The sequence below is a fragment of the Rhinolophus sinicus genome, chromosome 12, assembly GCF_057876585.1.
Source record: "Rhinolophus sinicus isolate RSI-liver-muscle chromosome 12, RSI-T2T, whole genome shotgun sequence".
Taxonomy (NCBI): Eukaryota; Metazoa; Chordata; class Mammalia; order Chiroptera; family Rhinolophidae; genus Rhinolophus; species Rhinolophus sinicus.
The window spans coordinates 13,843,444-13,866,656 of NC_142512.1; the positions used below are offsets into that span (position 1 = coordinate 13,843,444).

General features: G+C 41.1%; 1 non-coding gene and 1 pseudogene across 1 annotated transcript; one reads left to right on the forward strand and one right to left on the reverse strand.

The window, feature by feature from the left end:
• On the reverse strand, positions 1–7,604 carry LOC141568966 (transmembrane protein 70, mitochondrial pseudogene; annotated as a pseudogene).
• Positions 7,605–12,991: 5,387 nt separating this feature from the next.
• On the forward strand, positions 12,992–13,097 carry LOC141569123 (U6 spliceosomal RNA). The gene has a single exon (XR_012492515.2). It is a non-coding gene; the product is annotated as a U6 spliceosomal RNA (small nuclear RNA).
• The last annotated feature ends 10,116 nt before the right edge of the window (positions 13,098–23,213 follow it).

Sequence of the window (23,213 nt, forward strand, 5' to 3'; positions counted from 1 at the left end):
TTAACACATGTAGAAGGCATTCAGGGACAGCTGGTAGAATGTTATGATGCTAGACTCCAAGGGGAACCCTTGCCCACCCCTATAGGGCTGAGTGATCTCAGTTTTTATTCCGCACAGGTACCTTGAGAGCCACAGAAAATGGGTGAAACACACTTGTGCACCTTCATCTATATCTGGGCCTGATTTGGATGATAAAATCCTAGATTTTGAGTTAATGCCACACTGAGATGAGAACTGGGGGACTTGTGGGAAGGAGGGAGTATATTTTCATGTGGGAGGAATGTAAATTATGGCCAGAAGGTGGGCTGTGGCATAAATTTCTTGAAGATGGCCACAACAATATCCCTCATGCCACACAATGTGACTTTGCCACTTCTCCCATTGAGAAGTAATAGCTATGTTTGAATCTAGGTTGGCTTGTGATTGTGGTAGAAGTGATGCTATGTGCCTTCTCAGGCTTGGTCTTAAAAGCCACCCTGCAAGCAATCTGAGTAAATATTCCCATTAACTGAAAAGGTCCTCTTGTGGCCATTTGTAGTCAGTCCTCTCCCACCGCCAGCCCCAGACAACCACTTGTTTCTCTCACTATAGGTTAGCTTGATTTGGCTTTTTTAAAAATTGAGATATAATTGACATATAACGTATTAATTTTAGGTGTACAACATAATGATTTGATGTATGTACATATCGTGCAATTATTACCATAAGTTTAAACATCAATCACCACACAGTTACAAATTTTTTTCTTGTGATGAGAATTTTTAAGATCTACTCTCTTGGCAACTTTCAAATATACAATACACAGTATTGTTAACTATAGTCATCATGCTGTACATTACATCTCTAGGACGTATTTCTCTTATAACTAGAGGTTTGTACCTTTTGACCACCTTCACCCATTTTGCCCATTCCCCACCTCTGGCAACCACTGTTTGTATCTGTAAGTTCAGAGCTTTCTAGATTCCACATACAAATAAGGTCACATTGCATTTGTCTTTCTCTGTTTGGCTTATTTCACCTAGCATAATGCCCTCAAGGTCCATCCATGTTTTTACAAATGGCAGGATTTCTTTCTTTTTTATGGCAGAATTATATATATATATATATATTCACATTTTTTAATCCACTTATTTGTTGATGGTCACTTCAGTTGTTTCCATATCTTGGCTGTTGTGAATAATGCTGCAGTGAACATAACAAGGGTGCAGAAATCATTTCCAGATAGTGATTTCATTTCCTTCAGATAAATACCAAGAAGTGAATTACTGGCTCATATGATAGTTCTATTTTAACCTTTTGAGGAACCTCCATACTGTTTTCCGTAGTGACTGCACCAATTTACATTCCCACCAATAGTACACAGGGGTTCCCTTTTCTCCACATCCTTGCCAACACTTGTTATTTCTTGTCTTTCTTATAATACCCATTCTAACACGTGTGAGGTGATAGTTCATTGTGGTTTTAGTTTGGCTTGCTTTTGAAATTTCTCTTTTTCTCCACTTACCCCACCCCCAATCAGAAAGTTGAAAAGACTCTAGATTCTAGAATCTCAGTTCCAGATTTTTAAAAATATATTGTCTTTGATTTTTAAATATTACTTTTTCTATTTTTATGATTCTTTTTAATCAGTTGCATTAAGTTTCTCAAATATTTAGGAATAGCAATTAAGACTTAACCCCATGTTTTGCTGGTTTCCTTTCTCACCATTGTTTATCGTATTTTACTATTTACTGTGTTCTTAATTCTGATCCATATTTATTTAGCAGGGTTGTTAATTTACAGACACACTCAGATGTACATATGATGGGTATGCTTTTGTCTATGACTGATCTTACTTTCCATCCTTTCTCATGCTGGCAGAAGGAGAAAACACAGTAATTTGATGATTAATGGAATCTCTGTTTCCTCCAGATCAGATGCATTCTTTGGAGTAAATATACAGTCATTTCCAAGTTCATCTTCTCAACAGAGCTGTTTTTTCCCTTATCGCCTTTCCAAGGTGGCATCTGGGCATGGTGAGAGGGGTGGCTGTGCCTCTGTTGTCCTCAGCTGATTCCTGACCCAGACTGGGTTCCACTGGTCTCTGGACTGGTGTATGCTGGGGACAACAAGTCCCACCTGGCCTTGGGCATGTCATGGCATCCACTGCTGCCTACTGACCCTCCATGCCCATGCCCATCGATGATATCTCTTTTCAACCCCAGGCCTCAGCTGGCTCAGGGGGCCGCTCAGTAGACTGGCATCCCCTCACTGTCATGCTGGAAGTGCTGGATCCCCTGCATCTCACCGCATCATGAGGTTCTTCTTGCTCTGTCTCTTCCATGCTCTTCCCTGCTGTTGGGCACAGCTGTATAAGGGGCTTCTGGTTTGAAGCATCCCCTAGTCTATGTCCGTGAACTCCCACATACCCATCTGGATGGTTCCACCATACCGGGACTCTCCAACTCCAAACCAAGAAGGGAAAACAAGAACATGTAGGCCTAAATTTTTCCACACACCCTTTCTTTTCTCCTTTCTATATCCTTCAGGGCTTGAAGAATTGGGCTTTGCTTCCTTAAGAGGAAAAGTTAAGCTCTCTCTCGCTCAGCTGGGGTTGCCCCTATACCCTTCCTTTCTCCTCTTAGGGAGCATAAGCCTTGCTTCTCAGTCTTGAGGTGAGATGCAAGGGATGTTTTCTTTGCCCTGTGGAATAAACACTATGCTTTTGTGTTGATAGTTCTGATTTTTGCTGTTGGAACCACAAGTTTGTTTGGAAATAGGACTTACTGAGGATGGGAATAATTATAAACCCTAAAAAAGCTCTTTAAAATGTCTAAGAGAGTTCCTTGGCTGGCCTAAATCACAAGATTTTTTTCAAGCAGTGTCCATTACATTATTCTCTGCTTCTGTTGAGTTTATCATTTTTGTCGTTATGTTCTGAATTTCTAAGACCTATCTTTTTCTCTGATTGCTCCTTTTTCTATAAGAGGTTGGTTTGGGAAGCGAGGTATTGTTTTAGTGTAGTAAAATATACATAACCTAAAATTTACCATTTTAACCATTTTTAAGTGTACAGTTCAGTGGCATTAAATACTTTCACAATTTTGTTTAACCGTCACTGCTATCTTTATCCAAAATTTTTTCATCATTCACAACAAAAACTCTTTACCCATTAAACAATAACTTCCCCTTCTCCACACCCTCTAGCCCCTGGTGACCTCCCTTCTACTCTCTGTCTCTACAAATTTGCCCATTCTAGTTACCTCATATAGGTGGAATCATACAATACCTGTTCTTCTGTGTCTGGCTTGTTTCACTTAGCATAATGTTTTCAGGGCCCATCCATGTCATAGCATATATGAAAAATTCTTTCCTTTTTATGATTGAATAATAGCCCATTATATGCATATACCACATTTTGTATACCAGGCTTTTTTTTTTTTTTATGAATGTGATATTCTGTCATATTTTTGAGGATATTAATTTGTATGTTTTAATATATTTGTATTTCCTCCATTCCACTGGGGACAGTTCTTTCCCAGATAGCCCTTCCTGACCCATCATTTTCAGGATGCTGATGGTCCTTACTTGTGAGGTGATTCTCCCTTGTCTATTGACACTTAGGGTGGTGGTGGAAGAGGAAGGAGGATAGAGGCCAGTGTGGGTCTCTGGGTATTTACACAAATCATCTTTTGCTTCCTCCATTTGGCTCTCTCTGCTCCCCAGTACCACCTTACCACAGCAGAGGGCTGGCACCCAGATTGTCGGTCCTCTGAATGCTATGTGAGTGGAGATGTTGCAACAGACATAGTTCTCTGCAGGGACTGGACCAGCCATGTGTTTCCCCAAGGATAAGGCAGGGGCTGAAGAGACTGAAGCAGCACAGACCCAAGGGTACCTGGAGCTACTCTGCCCAGCCTTCTGTGGAACCAAGGTGAGGCAGGGCCTCTCTCCCCCAGACTCTCCTCCTCTAGCCTCAGAGGTGGACTTCAGAGTTGTCCCTTTGCAATAGGGTCCTGTAATTGTGGAAGCAGCTAGATTGGGTCAGTGGCTGCTGTTTGCTGGAATGTTATGCTGGTTACCTCTCTGGCTTCCCTACCCACTTCTGCACCAGTCTTATTAAGTCCTCACTGGCTTAGTGATGGAGGAAGAACTGCACAATGGGCCATTGGGCTCTAGCACAGCTCAAAAAGCCTCTTGCCTGAGCATATAGGCCCCATTCTCAGGTCGTGTGTTGGGGCTTTACTGTGCTCTGTTCATGACGTTCCCACCTTCTTCCTTGGAAGCCCTCCTTTATAGGGGGTTCTCGGCTTAGCACTGTTTGATCTCCCAACGGAAACAACACATTTCCTCAAATCTCTCACATATTCTGTTCTGTTGATGGCATTCTCTCCAGGGTTTTGGTTTGCTGGAACCGTTCCTTTTTTTCTTCTTCATGTTACATTTCTCTCTTTGATCATTTCCAGGGGATGTGGAGAGAAAAGAGGTGAGTATGTGGGACAGTCCTTGAAACCAGAAGCCAATGAAGTTGTACTTGACTGGATTTTAAAATTCTACCACATTCTGCATTATGGTATTCTGTTTCTCTTCTCCTGCCTTCCTTGTTACTTTTCTTTTTTTAGCTAGTTATAAAAATTGATTCCTAATGGTCTGGCACGTTCCAAATTCACTGCATGATTTGGGGACATGTCTTGTTCAGGATTATATTCTAAACTACAAAGTATTATGGGAAAGGCTGTGATCAGGATTATAAATAGTAGCAGCTATATGTTTATTTGAACTAGGAAAGACGTTCTAAATTAACCTAGATTTATGCAGACTATTGGGACACGTGGTGGATTGAAATAAAGGTGTATTATCCAGACTCTAAAAAGCAGTGTTTTCCACCAGGGGGAGCTGTAGGAATTTTTTTTTTTTTTTTTTTTTTTTTTAAGAGCGATGTTCTTTGTGTCTCTCTTGTGCCACTTTAAAACAATTCTCCTGTTAGATTCAGGGCCATGAGACTAAACAGGCTAAGACGTAAAGCCTTTCAGTTCTTATAACTGAAAACTTATGGGATAGGATTGACTCCAGGCACAGCTGGATTCAGGTGTAAAAATCCCAGGTTTCAGTTAGGCTTTGCTCTCCTCTGTTATTGGCTTTATGCACCAAAAGACCCTCCTTTCATAGTGGCAAAGTGGCTGCAGCAGTTCTAGCCTCCCATCCTTCCAGGCTTATGTCCAACAAAGACCTCACTTACCTAATAGCTTCCGTGAAAGTCTGAGAATTGACTCTCTTGACCATTTGACTTTGTCAGGTTCCAAAAGCAGTACTGGTCTTGGTAACATGTGGTTTCACTGCTTCAGGCATCCTACATTATTGATCTAGGAGACGATGTAATCTTTTGCTCTGATCCGCTCAGGAGATGTCATATAATATTGGATTTCCCTCATTGCAAAGCCCATTTAATCCTTCCTTTACATGCAGTTATCTTTTCTCTTTCTCTCCATTTATATCCAACTTTTCCCCCTTTGGAATGGACATTAGAATTGGCCACTGTGCTGGTCCAGAATGCTGTCAGCAACACTATTCTAGCAAATGCCTCCCACCCCGCTCAGTCCACTTCTGTTCATATAGGATAGGGTTATACAGGTACAGAACTAGTGGGCTATCTCGACCACCAGGCAATACAACTGTATTCACTGTTAATTCCAATTTTGCCAGATGAAGTAAAGACACAACCTGCCCCCATCGGGCCCTTAGGAATTCTGACATAAAGATTTAAAGGTGTAGTTACATCTTCCTGCTTTGGAATCATCCCTGCCTCTGGCATCCACAGTTGCAGCCCTGGTCCTGGGACCACTGCATCAAGTAGGAAAAAAGAAAGTGAGGTGCTGTAGGAAGGAACTGTATAAATTTGCCAGCATCCTCCCCCACCCTTTTTTCTCCAGATCCCCCAGAAAAGTGGACGAACCTACCCAGCGGCAATTCTTCCTTGGCGCCCCTCATACCGAATGTGAGCACGCACTTATGAAGGTACATAAGCCAGCGCTTCATACCTTTGTCTCCCCCTGTTTTAGACAACGAAAGTTTCCACTGTCCTCTCCAATCCCTATCGAACCATTACTCTGAAGATGAAAATTGTTCCTTGGTGTGAAGAAATGTGACTCGGCAGTGCAAATTGGTGCAGTGTTTTCTGTTTCAATCTCATAGTATTTTGAGCATTTGCATCTGCCACCAAGTAGGCAAAACTCTATGCAGAGTAAATGTCTATTCCTTTCAGGGAACATTGGTAGCCATCTGCAGTCCCTGTCTCTCTTATTGACAGATAGAACAGTTCTTGTTGGCATTTTGTCCCTCAGAGGATGCAAAAGGTATATGTCTAGATTCAGCCCATCTCTGCTTTGCCTCAGTACGCCCATGTCCACTCATTTCATGGATCTGGGTGGCCGCCTCATGCTAGCACACTGGGATATGTACTTGGGGATTCCAGTCACCTTCCAGTCCTGGAAGGGAGTTCTTCTGGTGAGCACTGATATGACTCAGGAATTTCCTCGGAGCCATCCTCCGGATGGGTATCCCTTTCATAGCCCAGTTTTCCATTGCCCTTTTGTTGTTGCTGTTGTTTTTCAAACATAGCTTATTTTATTATAAAGAAACATAATTCTCTGAAAATTAATTCAAAGTTCTGTTTGCTACAGTTGCAAATTATTTTTAACAATCGGTCACTACCAGAAAACAGCAGTAAAGGCAATTTTATTATTATACACTGGAACATAAATCACATTTAAGCACAAACATAAAAACAAAAGACGCATTTCTCATCGTTAACCTGTTTCTTTTCACTGCTTTCTTCCATATCAAAAGTGGAAAGAGACCTGGATGAACTAATAATGATTTTGTTTTAGCATAAAATGTGGTAAAAGCATGTGTGCTGTTTGGAATCTTCACATCATTTTGGTGAAACACTGTACTCGTTTCTTTCTTTCTTTTTTTTAAATTAATTTATTTTTAAAGTGTGTTTTTCCAGGACCCATCAGCTCCAAGTTAAGTGGTTGTTTCAATCTAGTTGTGGAGGACGCAGCTCACAGTGGCCCATGTGGGGATCCAACTGGCAACGTTGTTGTTAAGAGCACCCGGGCTCTAACCAACTGAACTAACCAGCCGGCTCACCCTGTACTCCTTTCTGAAAGCACAATGTTTTAAGTAATGGCTTTGTAAGTGTCTGTTGTGGCCTCATGGGACACATTTGTAACAAAGTGAAGCAGTGCTGGAGTCATCACTGTCAAATTTCCTATGATGCCATAAAGTAAGATTTGCAAAGGCAGACTTCCAAATATGATATTATTTTGTGTAAAAATGTATGGCAGAAATGCAAGGCTGATTACACTTGTACAATAAGAGAAACATGTCACACCAAATTCTGTTTAGGCCAGATTCCTGTATAAATCAGCCTTCCTTCCATCTTCTGATTTTTCAACTTCTGTACATAAGAGCGGAACACATCTTCCCCAACAAACAGGTATCTGGGCTCCCACGGGATGCGACAGAAGCCACACGGCTCTCTGCAGTCCTGTGTCCTCCCTCTGCAGACAGGCCCCCTCGAGGAGCCTCTGTGGGAGGCCAGCTGCCAGATGGCTGCCCATGGTGCCACCCTCTCCCCGCTGAGGGGTAGTCCGGCCACCCACAGACCGCCCCAAACCAGAAGAAGCATCCCGTGGGAGTGCGAAGGGGTGGCCCATAGGGCTGCAGAAGCAGCCAGGAACCTGAGATCAGCTCCTCAACCCACCAGGGTCTGGACAAGCCGCACAAGCCCCTTTCATTGCCCTTTTGCATGAATCTGTGGCCAGGCCATTAGCCACTACCCATGAACTGGTAAAAACTCAAACACAGTGTCAAACAGCATGCAATTTACCCTAGTGAGCTGAATTAATTTTACCTTCTTTAATCAGAGTGGTGGTCCTCCAAACAGGATGCTGTCTGTTCATCTTGGAACTCCTATCCATAAACCAAGAATCTCTTTGTTGGTCAATAGAGAGCTGTTGATAGGGCAAGACTCAAGTGGCCCAAATGGCCATAGGATCCAGCAGCATTTCAGGTGTTTCCAAAGTTGGCGGTAGGGGAAAAGAGACTCCATCCTTACATCCCCCTGGTAGCATGTTCTTGTATAAACAATTTCCATTTTGTAATGGAACCCTTCTGAGCACTGCCCTCCCCATTAGGGTTTGTCTCCAACATCACCCAAGATGTTATGGGTATTTCAGGTTCAAGGTAATTTTATATTCTTCAGTCATAGGGGTAGTTTCAATTTAATGTCCACTTGCAAGCTAGAAATTATCTCTCAAGTGGAAATTTTTTGGTCCAAAATCCCAGTGGTCATCGTTGAGTGGTGCTTTTGCCATAGTCCAATTCTGCACTGCACACAGTGTTGTTACATAGACAACCTGTCCACACCAGCACTCTAGCTTCTAATGGGGCATTAATTAAAGTGGTGATCTCCTTTTGTCCACCAGGTATACTGTTTCAAATTAACAACCTGTCTGGGAGCTCAGGCAATTTTACTGGCTCCCATTTAGCATGACCGTTCAACATTGGCAGAGGGTAGGTTTATGTTCCTTCTGTTTTACAATACTAGATAGAGGAAGCATTCTCCAGTCAGACATGCTATCCATCCCCATAATACATTCAAGTAAAGGAGACAAAACCACTGCACGTAAAGTCTATTCAAATATTACAATTTTCATCCAAACTTTCACTTTTAATCCCATCCACTGTTGCATTCCCATATCCTTCCAATCTAACTGTAGCCCCCATTAGGACTCACCAACAGGTTTTGGAACCACAGTGTACAGAGCTTCAATGTTGAGGAGTCTCAGAAATGTTTCTTTCCTATCTCCTGACCATTTTACCACTTGTGTGCATATGACCTTGAATCCTCAGGCAGGGGAGGGGCCAAAGGACTCAGGCCCTTTCAAAAGTCCTTATTTGACAGATTGTGGGACCATGGTCTCAGGCTATTTGAAGTAAGGTTTCTCATTGTCACCGTTGCCTTCTGGATTTTTAAATTCCTCCAAACTACTGTCAATAAAGCAGATTTGTTTAGCGTCCCTTAATGTTGGTGGACTAGCAGGGGCTTCCATTTGCTCCACCCAAATTCTAAGAGTGCTGCATTAAGACATTTGTTTTGACCTGCTAAGTTCTGCTTTATTCCTCCCATTTCTTAATCACCATCTAAAGATTTCCACCTTGCTGGGATGAGTCCCTAAACTCTCCTCTTTCTCTCTCCCTATTCTCTTACAAATCAGTCTAACTTTCTTTGCTGTCTGCTGTTTTAGCAGTATAATTTTTACCATTGTTAGTGGGCCTGAGGTTAGCAACTATAACCTAAACTGGTTGGAATTTAAGCTTGGCCAGTAAGACCCACTCCCAATACTCTCCCTTACTTGCATTTTAGCTATTATGGACAATAATAACCAAGAGATTGTTTCTTGTTATTCTACATTTCCTTATGCATCCAATGAGCCACCTACTGGGGAGTTAGATCCGTCATTTCTAAATTCCATTGGTAACTTTTACTTTCATTAACTGATCACAGTGCAGCTGCAGTTTCATATCATGGATAACTAGGTAGTCATCTAGGAGTCAAAAGTTGATCAATCCCCACCCTTTCATCCTTCCTCTTTCAGAACCATATATCTCAGTGAGTCAGGGTCATTCTAAAGAATGCCACTTCTGACGGCAACTGTGAGAGTTTAGGCTAACTGTATAGTAAACAGTCCACACACAGGGCAGCCTTCACTACTGAAATTAATTGCAAGTTTGGGGCATTCCCCAAACCACCCTCAGTTTCAATAATTCACTAGAAGGATTCACAAAACTCACTGAAAGCAGCTATACTCATGGCTAGAGTTTATTACAGGACAAAAATACATATTAAAATCAGCCAAAAGAGGAGATGCATAGGGCAGAGCCCAGGAACAGTTCAAACATGGAGCTTCCATTATTCTCTCCCTGAACAGTCATGGACAGTATTAGCTCCTTCTGGTCATGATATACAACAATACACATAGAATATTGCCAACCAGAGAAGCTCACTCGAGCCTAATTGCCCAGTGTTTTAATTGGTACTCAATCATATATGCTCACAAGGCTGAGCTTTAGTCTTCAGCCCTTCTGGACATCAGACTGGTACCTTTGGTCTCCAGTCCTTCCAGAGGCAGAACTGATACCACTATCTCTATCAAAAGTCCCCATTATAAATCACATTGTTAGACTGTGCCTTCACTACATATGGAGGCAAAATTTTCTCAAGTAGAACAACAAAAAATGTATTAACCATAAAAACAACTAGTAAAATGTATTTTATCAAAATAAAAAAAAAATTGTGCTCTTTGAAAGACACCATTAAGAAAATGAAAACACAAGCCAGAGACAGGGAAAAAATATTTTGAATACATACATCTGAGAAAAGACGTATCCAGAATATGTAAAGAACTCTTACAACTTAAAGGAGATACAAGATACCAGAGTAGATAAACACTGTGCTTGCCTCATCTCGTGAACACATCAAAATTACAACTAAATTATAAAATAATCAATCTGGAGAACATCTGAAGTCTAGCTGAACAGAAGTTTTATAACTAAGGATATAAAGAAGAAGCCATGTTGAGAATGGTAGAAGGGGCAGAGATGCAAAACAGGCAGGCCTTTTAACCTCTGTGTGGCAGATAAAAATTGGAAGGTATATCTCTGCCACAGGGGTCACCCACGGAGCAGCAAGGGACCCTAGTTCCCCAGCCCAGAGTACTGGTGCCAGAAAGATGATCCCCCACAACATCTGGCTGTAAAAAACAGTGGAGTTTCCACCCATCTGGGTGGGATAAAAGGATGTGAGAAACCCAGGTGTCCTCTTAAAGGGCCCACACAGACTCACTCCCTATCACTCACCCTGGGCTCCGGTGGAGGGCCTGTGACTCTGGGGTCTTTGGACACATACAGGACGTAGACTGAGGTGTGTGGCCTCAGGATGAAGACTGGAAGATGGTCACTATTTTCTCTGTGTGGGGTCCTTTACCTGTGCAGCTGGCAGGTGGATGCCATCTTTCCTGTGTTGAGACCTCCCCTATGCTCATGGTCAAATCTGAATCTGATTGTTCTGGTGAGTTCTGCTGCTCCACCTTGCTGAGTTGCTGAGACCCTACCACACCCAACTCTGTACACATGAGGCTTCATCAGCAGCTAAAACTTAACAGGAGCCAGCAACTAGCAGCAGGCCTCAGTGTGTCCTGGCTTTTTGTGGAGCTACCCCAGGCCCAGTATTGGTGGCATTTTCAGAATTCTTAGCGAGGCCTATCCCACATGCCTCTAGGTCTAGCACAGCAACAATCAATCGTGGATGGCTTTGTTGCTCCCACCAGATTGTCCCCTGGCAGTCACAGGCAGTGGGTGACCTGGGCCTGCACCAGAGCCCTTCCCAAGAGGCCCCAGAACCAACATATTTGGAGGTTGACTTTGACTACAGCAAAGCACCACCCAATTAGCCCCACAAGTGGCACACCCAAAGGGTGGTCTCACCAGGCACCAAAGCCTGCTGGGGGAAATCACGTTCCATGTGGTAAGCCCCCCGCACAACAGCCTGTAAGCTGTGGACGTGGCCCACAGCCAGTCAGCCTGAGGGTCAATCACACCCACTAACATGCCAATAGCAATCAAGGCTCAATTATAACAGGAGGGCACACACAACCCACATAAGGGGGACTCCTGGAGCACCTGGAACAGGTGACCAGGGATATGTGCCACTGGGCCCACAGGGCACCTACTACATAAGGCCCCTGGGCAAGACTTGGAGACATAGCAGATCTACCTAATACATAGAAGCAAACACAGAGAGGAAGCCAAGATTAGGAAACAAAGAAATATGTCCCAAATGAAAGAACAGGAGAAAACTGCAGAAAACGAACTACCATGTTTCCTGAAAATAAGACCTAGCCAGACCATCAGCTCTAATGTGCCTTTTGGAGCAAAAATTAATATCAGACCTGGTCTTATATTATTTTAATATAATATAAGACCCGGTATAACATAATATAATAAATATAATATAATATACTATAATATAATATCATACCGGTCTTATATTAATTTTTGCTCCAAAAGATGCATTAGAGCTGATGGTCCGGCTAGGTCTTATTTTTGGGGAAACACGGTAAACAAAATGGAGGCAACCAACCTACCAGAGACATAGTTCAAAACACTGGTTATAAGAATGCTCAAGGAACTTAGTGAGAACTTCAACAAAGAGATAGTAAGCATAAAAAAGGACATAGAAGCCATAAAATATGACCAATTAGAAGTGAAGAATACAACAACTGAAATGAAGAATGCACTAGAAGGAATCACCACCAGACTAGATGAAGCAGAGGATCGAATCAACAATTTGGAAGACAAGGTAGCAGAAAATACCCAGTTGGAACAGCAAAAGGAAAAAAGGAATTTTAAAAATGAGGATCGTTTAAGAGACCTCTGGGACAACATCAAGCATGACAACATTCACATCATAGGGGTACTAGAAAGAGGATTGAGAATCTATTTGAAGAAATAACAATTGAAAACTTTCCTAACCTGGCAAAGGAAATAGACATACCAGCCCAGCAAGCACAGAGAGTCCCAAACAAGATGAACCCAAACAGGCCCACACCAAGCCACATTATAAATAGAATGGCAAAGGTTAAGGACAACAAAGAATCCTAAAAGCAGCTAAGGCAACTAGTAATGTATAAAGGAGCTCCCATAAGAGTGTCAGATAATTTCTCAACAGAAACTTTGCAAGCCAGAAAGGATTGACAGGAAATACTCAAAGTGATGAAAAGCAAGGATCTACAACCAAGACTATTCTACCCAGCAAGGCTATCATTTAAAATCAAAGGACAGATAAAGAGCTTCCCAGACAAGGAAAAGTAAAGGAGTTCATCACCACTAAACCAGTACCACAAGGAATGTTAGAGGGATTTCTTTAAGACAAGAAAAAAAAAAAGTGCTCACTTCAGCAGCACATATACTATAATTGGAACAATACAGAGAAGATTAGCATGGCCCCTGAGCAAGCATGACATGAAAAACAAAAAATATACATAAATCATGAAGTGGCAATATTACATATTTATCAACAATTAGTTTCAATGTAAATGGATTAAATGCTCCGATAAAAGACATAGGGTGGCTGAATGGATAAGAAAAGAAAACCCTTACATATGCTGCCTACAAGAGACTATTTCAGATTGAAAGACACACACAGGCTGAAAGCAAAGGGATGGAAAAAGATACTTCATGAAAATGGAAGAAAAAAACAAAAGCTGGGGTAGCAACACTTATACTAGACAAAAGAGACTTGAAAACAAAGACTATAACAAGAGACAAAGTGTACCCAGTAATCCCACTTCTGTGTATTTATCTGAAAAAACCCAAAATGCTACTTCAAGGGAACGTGTGCATCCATACGTTCATTGCAGCATTATTTACAAAGGCCAAGATGTGGAAGCCACCTAAGTGTCCATTGATGGAAGAATTGATAAAGAGGAGGTGGTACATATATACAATGGAATATTATTTGGCCATGGAAGGGAATGGGTTTTTGCCATTTGCAGCAGCATGGGTGGACCTGGAGAATATTGTGTTGAGTGGAGTGTAAGACAGAGAAAGACAGATGCAATGTGATTTCATTTATATGTGGAATCTAAAGAACAAAATAAACAAACAAAACAGAAACACACTTATAGATACAGAAACATTTTGAGGGTTGCCAGAGGAGAGGGGGGTTGAAAGGGTGGGTGAAAAATGGGAAGGACTTAAGAAGTACAAATTGGTTGTTACAAAGTAGTCATGGGGATGTAGGGTATAGAACAAGGAATATAGTCAATAATGTTGTAATAACTATGTATGGTGTCAGATGGGTACTAGATTTATCAGGGTGATAGATGGGAGGGGCTTGGGGGACAGGGTGAAAAAAGTGAAGGGATTAAGAAGTACAAATTGATGGTTACAAAATACTCACTGGGATGTAAAGTAAAGCATAAAGAATATAGTCAATAATATGGTCATAGCTATGTATAGAGCCAGGTGAGTACTAGACTAATGAGGAGCATCACTTCTTAAATTATATAAATGTCTAACCACTATGCTGTACAACTGAAATGAATATAAAATAATATTGAATGCTAACTGTAATTGAAAATTAAAAAATGGGGGGGGGGGGCGGGGAAGTGAAGGGAAACAAGTGGTTCACATTTCCAGGTATAAGTCATGGAGATGTAGTGTACAGCATGGGGAATATAGTCAATAATATTATGATAGCATAGTATGGTGTCAGGTGGCTGCTGGACTTATAGTGATCATTTCTTTAGGTATATAAATGTTGAACAACTATGCTATATACCTGAAACTGATATAATGTTGTATGGTAGCTATATTTTTTAATAAAAATATTTAAAACATTTTTTGAGGGCTGCCGGATAGCTCAGTTGGTTAGAATACAAGCTCTCAACAGCAAGGTTACTGGTTCAATTCCCACATGGGATGGCGGGCTGCGCCCCCTGCAACTGAAAATGGAGATTGGACTTGGAGCTGAGCTGTGCCCTCCACAACTAGATTGAAGGACAATGACTTGGAAATGCTGGGCCCCGGAGAAACACACCATTCCCCAATATTCCCCAATAAAATAAAATAAAACAATTTCTTTGAATTGCAAACCCTTTCCTCCCCAAAAAAGAATTCTTACAACTCAAAAAGAAGACCAACAACCCAAATAAACAATGTGCCAAAAACTCAAACAGACTCTCCACAAAAGGAGATATGAATGGCCAACAAACACATGGAATAGACGTTCAACATCATTAGTTATCAGGGTAATACAAATTAAAACCACTTTGAGATACCACTACACCCATTAGAATGGCTAATATTTTTAAGTCTTACAACACCCAGGGTTGGAGAGGATGTGGAGCAACGGAACTCTCATACAATGTTTGCAGGAAAACAAAATGGTCCAATCATTTTGGAAAGCTGCTTGGCAGTTTCTTAAAAGTTAAACATACACTTACCATAAATCCAGCCATTTAATTCCTACGTATTTACCTAAGAGAAGAGAAAATATGTGTCCATACAAAGATTTGAAAGGACATAGCAGCTCTATTTGTACAAAGAATTTTCATAACAAAAAAAGTTTATAGCTGTTTAATTTGTAACAGAAAAATTTGGGAACAATCCAATATTCATCAGCACGTGAATGGATAAACAATCTGTAGTATATCCATACAATAGAGTATTCCTCATCACTAAAAAGTAATGAACTAGTGATACACATAATAACGTTGATGCATCTCAGATAATTATGCTGAGTGATGGTGATTACTTAGCATCTTTTTCATGGATATGTATAAACTTATCAAATAATATACTTTATTTATATGCAGTTTATTGTACGTCAATCATATTGCAACTGAGCTGTTTTTAAAAATGAATGAACTACTGATACACACACAACATGGATGAATCCAAGAAACATTTTGCTGAGTGAAAGAAGCCAGACACAAAAAGCTACATACTGTTTGATTTCATTTATATAAAATTCTAGAAAAGACCAAGCTAATCTATAATAATAAAAAACCCCAGAAAGGTTGCCTGTAGCTGGGGATGGGGGCTGAGGATTGACTGGGGTGGAGCATAAGGGAATTTTTCAGAGTGATGGAAAAATTCCGTATCTTTATGTGGCTATTGTTACACAAGGGTATAAATTTATCAAAACCCATAAAAATATACACATAAAATGGATGCATTTGTAGTGGGTAAATTATACTTCAATAAAGTTGATTTTTAAAAATTATCTCCAAATACTCTTTCCCAGGTAGCCAGTAGATGATTTCCTTTACCAAAACAAGAAATTAAACCAAAAGTGCAGGAATTTAAGGAGCAAGTGATATAGTCCAGAGAGAAGCTGAGAGAATTTCTGCAATGATGGTAAAAGGAAGTCCTAAAATAATATGTGCACAGTAGACCTAGAAAATAAAAAACAAAATCTCAGATGACAGAAGACTCCAGAAGAGAGATCTTCAGAAAACAATATATTATCTGTTGTGTTTTACATGTGGAAAAATTGAGAGGTTGTAGGAAGATGTGGTAAAGAATTAATGATAGACATGTAGAAAACTAAGCAAAAGAAAATACAAGGCAATCACTAATTCTTGGAAAATCAAAATGATGAAAAACAAAAGAAACACAACCATAGAACAGTTAAATACTGAATATATAACCACAATAACGGAAATAAAAGTACATAATATTGACTTATCTAAAAAGTAGATAAAACTAAACTGAATGGAAGTGGAGAGGGGAATCAATATGAGTGTGTGTGTTTAAAAGAAATAACTTATCATGTGCCATATTAGGAAGCCAACAGATAATTTCTAAAATTAAAAAATCAATATACAATAGTACTTATATATTATTTCAAATTTAAAAAGCAAATACAAGAAACAGTAGCTAAAAGAGATGGGCCTGGGGTGTAGGAAGGGGTATGATAGAGCAGTGCTGTTTATACATGAACATTTTAATACATTTGATCATTGTAATTATGTGTATGCATTACTTGGTAAATATAGAATTAGTTTTTTTAAATCTATACAGAGAACTACGTGTGTTTACCTTGGGCGGGATTCCAGAGACCACAGCATAAAGGTTTGGGAGAGAGGAAAGCCTGCATGGGGAGTAAGGAACAACGAGCCGTGGGGGAGAGTAGGAGAGAGGAGTGAAGACTGAATGCAGCTAACATCTGCCCTGAACAAGCAGTGATGGCAGCCAAGCAAGGGAGCAGTGAATCTTGATCAAGGGGAATGGAGAGGATTTGTGGAGGCTGGGACTCAGAAAAACCCTGAAAGAAGAATAGGTTTTGCACAGAGCAGGGGTTTCCTCACTCTCCAAATTCTTGGTGATTATAAGGAGAGGTGACAAGGAGGAGAGCAGTGGGAAGGGCCACCAGAGACTAAAGCATTGCCAGCTCAGGTGGATGGCAGCTGAAAGAAAGGACTTTCTATGCAAAGCAAATGCAAGCTCTCAGAAGGAAGAGCGGTGTAGGACACAGAGACCTCACCTTCATAGTGCAGGAGTCCCTTGGGACTCCCCTGTGTCACAATCCAGGGTAATTTATTTATAATGATGGCCCTGAGTCATTGGGAAAGTTAAATTATGTTCAGTGGGCTCTGCTTTTTAAGGAAAGGGTTTCAGAAATATTTTCATTAAAAAGTAGTTTAGATTATTTAAAACGTGTAACCCTCAGTTGTCTGGAAAGTCTGCTTCTTTCCCCTCCTTCCTTGAAAAGTGGTCTTGGCCCCTTCCACCCCCCTGCCCCCGTGAGTGGGTGAACTGTCTCCTCCAGGTCCTCTAGCCTCCCCAGCCTTGCTGGGACTGGAGGAATCAGTCCCATGTCTGCCACCTCGGATGCATGGCCATTCAGCAATGGCCACCCTCTGGCCCTGCAGGCCTACGTGACCAAGATGCTGGAGCTAAATCCCATGCAGAACCTGTAATCCAGGCAGGTATGGGGTGACCAGTTGTGTGGAGAGTATGGGGCTTCTGAATGGCTGTAATCATTAAAAGTGACCCATTTTCCTTCCCCGGCCTCTTCTTCAGGGAGAGGACTTATTGCGGAAGAATCATTTCCTCAGAAATGGAGGGATCTAGGCTCTAGAGCTTATTTTCACACTATTCACTGTGCATCCTTAGGCAAGTGAATTCTCCACTCTGGGCCTTAGTCTCCTTCATATGTGTAAAAACTAAAAATACAGAACTAGATGATTTTTAAGGTTGTGTCCTTCCTTAACCCTGCCAAGCTCTGCCATTCCAACCATGGCTCCCCGAGCTTGTCCGTCATCCCAAACGAATTCCATTCTACCCTCCTCTGCTAACTATCTCAGTCTTGGGAACCTTTTTTTCATGGGTTATCTATTTACAGAATTAAAAGTCACAACTATATAAAAAGGCATCACTAAAGAGCCTCGTTTCCACCCCTGCCTGCTTCACCTTTTCCCTCCCTCCATCCCCTAGAGATACCATTTTTACAAATATGTATTCTGATCCTCTTTTCTTCCCTAAGAGGCAGCATGCACTTTATACTTTGGTTTGTTCATTTAGCAATAGACCAGGAACTATTTCTATATCTGTACACAGAGATCTTCCTGCTTCTTTCTTACAGCTTATATTATATGGAGTCTATTATGTAGCTGGACCAATCTTTTGCCATAACAGTATCTCAATGAAGATCCCGCTCTTACATCTTTTCATTTTTATGCATGGATCTGTATCTTCTGCGACTATCTTATTTATGTCTCCCAGAAGTGGCACTGCTGAGTCAAAGAGCAAATGCAAAGAGTTCTGTTTCCCTAAAGCCTCGCCAATAGAATGTGTTGTCCACCTTTCGGATAATGGGGATTTTTGCCAATCTTTGATGTAGAAAAAAATGGTTTCACTATAGTTCTAGTTTGAATGTCTTTCATGAGGAAGTTTGAGCTTCTTTTCATGTATTTAAAGACTTATGATATCTCTTTTTTTATGACCTATCTCTTTATGTCCTTTGTTTATTTTTTGTGGTCTTTTTCTTCTAAATTTTTAGAAGCTCCTTGTATATTAGAGGTATCCATTGGTCTGTGTTATGAGTTGCAGATATTTACCCCAGCTTGTTGCATGTCTTTTGACTTTACTTATAATTTAATCACATTTTTTTCATTTTGAGGTAAGTGTGGATTCACACACAGTAGTAAAAAATAATACTGAGCCATCTTGTGTACCCTTTACCTACCTTCCCCTAATGGTGACATCTTGAAAAACTATAGTGCTATATATTTCTGATTGTTTTGCCACACCAAAATTTAGGGGTTTTGTGGTGGTGGTAATTGTGGGTTTTTGTTTGTTTGTTTTTTTGTAGTGGAATTTATCAATATTTTTATTTATAGCTTCTGAATGTTGACTCAGATACAAAGCCCTTCTTGCAATATTTATATCACCACTAGAGAGAGCAGTTACTTCCATGAATCTCATACTTAGTTTAGCAGGAAAAAGTGATTCCTAGAGAGATGCTCTTTTCCTCAGGCGTTGTCTCTAGTCCCAAATTGTGATTTTGCTCTCCCCCACAGAGCCCGCTTCTTCTAGCCCCAGCCTCTGATCTTGGCCTGGGTAGTACAGTTTCTGGCCACATGGTACTGCACTCAGCTGGGGGCACTGCTACTGAAGGCTCCTAACAGGGCCTGATGGTCTCACCCATAAACACCTCTACCTCATGAGTCTCCACAGTCAGGTCAGTAACTGGGTAGGCAGGTATGGGTGGCAGTGCTATTTCCAGTGCCCCTTCTATCCAGTGTCCCCTTGGCTTGGGCAAACCTCTCAATGGTTGGTTCTTCAACTCTGCGAGCCTCTTTCTTTTTGTATCTCTTCTGCCTTTTTTTTTTTTTTCCACTACAGATTCAAGGGCTTTGAAGTCAAATTCATCCTCAGGCTGCTATCGATCACCTGCCATTTCTGCTGCTTAAGCCACAATTACTGGGCTTCCTACACTTGACCTGTAATTGAATTTTCCTGGTAACTCAATGACAAGATTGATTCAGGCTAATTGAGTCAAAGATCAACTCTCTGTGCCATTCATCTAGTTTCTGTCTCTTCCTGGGACTCTCTGAATTGAGGCTGTAAGAATTTCACAGTTTTTGTTCAAAAAGTCAAGAACCAACAGACATCTTTTAAGTACTGTTTCTTCAAATGATCCTATGGAACATTGTCTTTCTTTGCTTTCCTCTGTTTTGGCCAGACAAGAGCAGAGGAAACTTCTGTTTTCAGTTGCTTGTGTTCTCTTCACATAAATGCTAAAATGCAATTTTAAGAAAAAAAGTCTAGTCTCATTCAAAAGCAGGTTTGGAAATGAGAAAGAAGTTTCTAGGTGGTTCAGTAATTATGACACTGAAGCACTAGGCAGTTCAGTAAATTAGCAATTTGTTCTTTTAAGTTTTCGTGATGTGACTCAGTAATAAAAAGACGAGCCAATTTAAAAATGAGCAAAGGATCTGAATAGACATTTCTCTAAAGAAGACATATAAATGGCCAATCAGCACATGAAAAGATACTCAATATTATTAGCCATCAGGAAAATGCAAAAAATCAAAACCACAATGAGATATCATACCTACTAGGATGGCTATAATCAGAAAGACAGATCCAAGATGGCAGAGTGATAAACACTGTGCCTGCGTCTTTCTCTGAACACATTAAAGTTACAACTAAATTATAGAACAACCAACCTGGAGAACTATCTGAAGTCTAGATGAACAGAAGTTTTATAACTGAGGATATAAAGAATAAGTCATGTCAAGACTAGTAAGAGCGGTGAGATGCAAACCAGGCTGGCCCCAAACCTTTGTGTGGTGGGTGAAAATTGGGAGGTATATCTCAGCCATGGAAGATCCCCCTGGAGAAGTAAGGGACCCCAGCCCCCCACACCAGCCTCTCCAGCCCTGAGTACTGGTGCTAGGAAGAGGAGTCCCCACAACATCTGGCTGTGAAACACAGTGGACTTTCTGACCATCTGGGTGAGAAACCCAACGGTCATCTTAAAGGGCCCATGGACAGATTTACTCGCTCACAGGTACTCACCCTGGGCTCTGGCAGAGTGATGGTGATGAGGGGCATCGGAGACATACCGGGGGCAGACTGAGGTGTGTGGCTTCGGAGTGTGAGCTGGAAGACGGTCGCCATTTTCTCTATGTGGTGCCCTCCTCCTGAGCAGTTGCCAGGCAGGCGCCATCTTTCCTGTGTTGAGCCCGCCCCCAATGCTTATGTACAAATCTGAATCTGATTGGCCTGGTGAGCTCCACAGCTCCACCCTGCTGAGCTCCTGCCACACCCAACTCTGTACTGCAGGAGGCTTTATCAGCAGCTGAACCTTACCAGAGTCCGCAACTGGCAGCAGGCAGCAGCAGACCTCGGTGTGTCTTGGTTTTTTTCAGAGCTACCCCAAGTCCAGTACTGGTGGCAGCAATCCTCAGTTCACAGCGTGGCCTTTCCCACACACCTCCAGGTCCAGCACAGGAAGCAATCAACTGTGGATGGCTTTGTAGCTCCTACCAGGTTTCCCCCTGCCAGTCACAGGCAGTAGGTGACCTGGGCCTGCACCAGAGCCCCCACCAAGAGACCTCAGAACCAACATGTTTAGAAGTTGACTTCAGACCACAGCTGAGCAACACCCAATTAGCCCCACACTCAAAGTGGCACACCCAAAGGGCGATCTGAACAGGTACCAGAGAGCCTACTGGGGCAAATTTCATTCTGTGTGGTAAGCCCCCCAATACAGCAGTCTGTAAGCTATTGAATTGGCCAAAACCCCAGCCAATCAGCCTGAGGGTGAATCCTATCCACTGATGTGCTAACAGCAATCAAGGCTCAACTGTAACAGGAGGAGACACACACCCACACAGGGACACTCCTGGATCACCTGGGACAGGTGACCAGGGAGACAGTGCCACGGCACCAACTACATAAAGCCACCTGCCAAGAGACATAGCAGATCTACCTAATACATAGAAACAAACACAGAGAGGAAGCCAAAATGAGGAAACAAAGAAATATGTCCCAAATGAAAGAACAGGAGAAAACTCCAGAAAAAGAACTAACATGTTTCCCTGAAAATAAGACCTAGCCAGACCATCAGCTCTAATGTGTCTTTTGGAGCAAAAATTAATGACCTGGTCTTATATTATTTTAATATACTATAAGACCCAGTATAATATAATATAATATAATATAGTATAATATAATATAATATAATACCGGGTCTTATATTAATTTTTGCTCCAAAAGATGCATTAGATCTGATGATCTGGTTAGGTCTTATTTTCAAGGAAACACAGTAAACAAAACGGAGGCAACCAACCTACCAGAGACAGAGTTTGAAACACTGGTTATAAGGATGCTCAAGGAACTTAGTGGGAATTTCAACAATGAGATAGGAAGCATAAAAAAGGACATAGAAGCCATAAAAAATAACCAGTTAGAAGTGAAGAATACAATAACTGAAATGAAGAATGCACTAAAGGAATTACCAGCAGACTAGATGAAGCAGAGGATCGAATCAACAATTTGGAAGACAAGGTAGCAGAAAACACCCAATTGGAACAGCGAAGGGAAAAAAAGAATTTTAAAAATGAGGATAGTTTAAGAAACCTCTGGGACAACATCAAGTGTAACAACATTCACATCATAGGGGTACTAGAAAGAGAAGAGAGAAAGCAAAGGATTGAGAATCTATTTGAAGAAATAACGATTGAAAACTTTCCTAACCTGACAAAGGAAATAGACATACCAGCCCAGCAAGCACAGAGAGTCCCAAACAAGATGAACCCAAACAGGCCCACACCAAGCCACATTATAAATAGAATGGCAAAGGTTAGGGACAACAGAGAATCCTAAAAGCAGCAAAGAAAGGCAACTAGTAACGGATAAAGGAGCTCCTATAAGAGTGTCAGATAATTTCTCAGCAGAAACTTTGCAAGCCAGAAAGGATTGGCAGGAAATACTCAAAGTGATGAAAAGCAAGGATCTACAACCAAGACTATTCTACCCAGCAAGGCTATCATTTAAAATCAAAGGACATATAGAGCTTCCCAGACAAGAAAAAGCCAAGGAGTTCATCACCACCAAACTAGTACCACAAGGAATGTTAGAAGAATTCCTTTAAGACAAGAAAAAAATAAAAAATATAAAATATAAAATGGCAGTAGTTACATATCTATCAACAATTAATTTCTTTTTTTAATTAAATTTATTGGGGTGACAATTGTTAGTAAAGTTACATAGATTTCAGTTGTACAATTCTGTATTACATCATCTATATCTCACATTGTGTGTTCACCACCCAGAGTCAGTTCTCTTTCCATCACCATATATTAGACCCTATTTACTCTCTTCTAGAGTCCCCTTCCCACTTACCCTCTGGTAACCCCTAAACTATTGTCTATGTCTATGAGTTTTTGTCCCTTCATTTGTTTGTCTTGTTCTTTTGTTGTTTTCAGTTTTACATTCAACAATTACTTTAAATGTAAATGGGTTAAGTGCTCTGATCAAAAACATAGGGTGGCTGAATGGATAAAAGAAAATCCTTACATATGGTGCCTGCAAGAGACTACTTCAGATTGAAAGACACACACAGGCTGAAAGTCAAGGGATATCCA